The sequence below is a fragment of the Artemia sp. Qi Xiang Cuo genome, chromosome 19 (assembly GCF_049724085.1).
Source record: "Artemia sp. Qi Xiang Cuo chromosome 19, ASM4972408v1, whole genome shotgun sequence".
Classification (NCBI taxonomy): Eukaryota; Metazoa; Arthropoda; class Branchiopoda; order Anostraca; family Artemiidae; genus Artemia; species Artemia sp. Qi Xiang Cuo.
Window position 1 is genome coordinate 1,056,798 of NC_142812.1, and position 3,758 is coordinate 1,060,555.

The following is a 3,758-nucleotide window of genomic DNA, read 5'->3' on the forward strand; positions in this document are numbered from 1 at the left end:
CCCCCTCCCCCCATTGCACTTATTGAAACTGAGATCAGCACCAACAATAAAGACAGTAAACGTTCAATGCTGAGTTACTTACTTACTTACATAGCTTGTTTTAAACAACAAGTAGAACAATAGGGAAATTTTTTGATAAGACAGTGGAATACAACTTTAAATGAATATTAAACGACAGCGTGGTATTCTCACTATTTTCATATCTTTTTTTAAAAAAATTTATATGCATCTAAGTAGTCTACAAAAGGGAAATGAGGGATTCCATTAACCAAATTTGGACATTAATAAACAAAGTGAATACATTAACACTCGTACTTTGTAGGAGAGAAACCCCACTAATGGGGTTATTAAGATCTTTGAAAACTCTTGATCTAGGACAGGTAAATGAAGCTTCTAGGAATAAAATTAGAGCTGAAAATATCCCCTTGTAAGCCATTTTTAATTTTCTATATCTACTCCTTCTCGACCCTATTCAAACGTTTAAGAAATTGCATAAAGACAAGTCCACATTCCATGCCATGATAAATTTTTCAAGAATTTCATTTTAATCGTAATTTTCATTTACTTCATGTTTGGGGTGTAATGGATAATGAACACATGATAATGCATAGCAATTAAACATGTTATGGATTAAATCCTCGCCGTTCAAAACTTTGCTGAGTTTAGTTTAATTTTACATGTCAAATTAGTTAGTCTTTTTATTTGATTTAATTAGTTAGTCTTAATTAGTCTTAAAACTAACTATTTAATTAGTTAGTCTTAGTTAGTCTTATAATTTTATACATAGTAATTAAACATTTTATGGATTAAATCCTCGCCATTCAAAAGTTTGCTGAGTTTAGTTTAATTTTACATGTCAAATTAGTTAGTCTTTTTATTTGGAATTTTGTCTATATACGTTAAGATATTTATTTTTGATAAAATATATCCTAACACGTTTCTCCGTGCTCACAAACACACAGGCACTTCTTTTATCTGCCCCCTCCCCTCCCCCCCCCCCGCAAAAAATTTCCTGTGAGCGTCCATGCTCAATGTGACTCAGGTTTGAGAGCTCTTCAATGCAAAAATTATTAAGCAAAGAATAGTAATTAGTCCCTCTCTCAACTGAACACCAGGTTCACCTTCCTGATCGTGTTTGTCCTGCAACTGTTTTTCTTAAGTTACCTTGTGCTCGTTACTATGGTAATAAGGATGTTTCCACTGGAATTGATTCCTCAGCTGCACTATTTTTCTCCGTCATCGAAAAGCCATTTGGTGTCAAATGTCCCAAATTATTCAGTATTGTCTATAATCTATGCTACCAACACTGGTAGCTAAAATTTTCACATACAAATTCTAGAAAGATTATTTACAGGGTGTTTTGAGTACCCAACTGACTGTCCATATTTCAAATAGTAAGCTTTATGAAAAGTGTGGTTCAAGCAAACTTTCTAGGGCTACAGCGACAGGTAAGTTGAGATGACTGGGGCGCGTTCTATGGATGAAGGATTACATATTGCCAAAGATTGTCCTTCTCATCCAACCGTCTAGGGCTAAACGAAAAGCAAGCCGTCTGCAATTGTAATGGGAGGATGTCGAAAAGAAACAGTTAAGGGAAATAGGACTTTCTTGGAAAGGTGTAAAGGGAAGCTTTGAATTGATTGGGATGGAGGAGAAGCGTGCATAGTTGTGTTGGCGTCAGGCGGCTTGGTGCTGCGGTATAGTAGTCGTAACTGAACCAAAGGTGTTGTCGGAATATAAACAAATAAATATTATACCTGTTACAAAAGTAGTCCCATGACCTACGATCCCACCCTTTGATAAATACAAACTGTCTATCAGATCACGCTTTTGGAAAAAAAAGAGGTAGCGTTTTGCTAAAAGTAATTTAAATCCCAAAATTACTGTAGGCCCTTGTTTACCTAATCCTTTGACTGAGTCTCAGGCCGTAAGTACTCCCCAGTCCTGTTAATATTATTTCAATTGCTTTTTTCTATTACAGTCACAACCAATATGGTAACACAAAAGTTAAGATTTTTCAAGCAGTTGCGACCAAGCGGTTATTTAGTTATTACCACATCTAAACGCTGGACCTTTTCTAGTTGGTGACCCCAAAAACCTTAAGATGGATTCGATTTGCTCTTTTCTAATACTCACAATAGATATTTAATATACCAACTACAAGGGGTCATACAATATTGATGTTAATCTTAATCATATTTTTGTAGCATTAAAATTCTGTAATTACCGCTTATTGTTAATTATCACAATACACAAGATCAGTCAGATATTTTCAATTTACAAAATCTTAAGCAAAATTTATTACTTTCCATAAAAAGCTAAAAGGTTGTTATATTTCAAATAAACATGGGTTCCAGAGATCAAATCATTAATTAATCCATTTGGAAGACTGGTCAAGTTCAATAGGAAGTCAATAGGAAATCAATAGGAAGTCAATAGTCAATAGGAAGTCAATAGGTCAATAGGAAGACTGGTCAATTAATCCAATAGGAAGACTGGAAGACTGGCCTAACCTAACCTGACAATTTTTCCAGAAAAGCCCGATTTTATTGCGAAAATAAGGTTGAAGAATTGTTTGATAACAAACCAAAAAATTTATATTTTGAAAAGTTTGATTATATTGATGAAAAGTTGTGCGATAGGAGAACAGATGTCGTTAAATTTTTCGCAATTCATATTATTAACTTACGAATAAAGTGAACATGCTACTCGATGCCTTTTTTTACTCTCGCGACGAAAGAGGGGGTTGGGTGGAGGTAAATTTCAATTTGCGATAGAAGCGATTATTATATTCGTAAAGAACATAAAAAAGGCATCGTGTGGTATGTTCACTTTATTCTTAAGTCAATAATATGAACTGCGAAAAATTTACTAGGATTTCAATCTATCTGAACCACCTGAGGTTACCACCAATAACCTTTACATATCCCCCGCTTCCATTGTATAAAGCCTTGCGGCATTACAGAGCAGCCATAGGTTCAGGGAGTCAATGATAAGGAGTTTAACGACTTTTTTTTTATGAAAAAAGGATCCTGGGAACCTTTCAATATTTAAAAAAAAAAATTAATTAAAATTTGAACAGTACGTTGAGCTGCAATAATCTGTTCTAATTGATGAATTACTTATGAATACCCAGGCATATTCATTATCTTCATTATAATCTTCATTATGTAATGAAGTTTATATAATCTTCATTAATGTAATAATCTTCATTAATGTAACAAACTTAGCTCAAGTCCCCTTCAAATTTCTTATACCATTTTCATTTCTTCACCAAATTTATTTTTTCCCTGACTGAGAGAGAAAGGGCAAATTCCCACGAATCATTATACATGTGATTTATATTTTAGTTTTTATGAGCTGCTATTGTGATTTCCATACGTTAGAGAGGGTCAATAAAATGAAATAGGGTCAATTCATTGAGTGATAAAATTCGACAGATTCTTTCAGACTTCCTCACTATTTTCTCCTTTTCCACATTCTACTGTCTATCCTATATTTAATTTAATAGTTAATGGTAATTATCCTTTTTTCTTCTTCTTTTTTTTCGGGCCATGATGCCCAAAGAAATAGTGGCAGGTGCTTCTTCTGTGTAAATTATGAAAAGAAAACCTGATAAATTTATACCCGATCCAATCAGCATCCTTTAATTAACAGCACATAATTCTCGACTAATAAAATAAATTTTTCTATTATTATAATTATTTATACAAAATTATTCAAATAGTTTTAAGTTTTTAAATTATATTAATATTAAA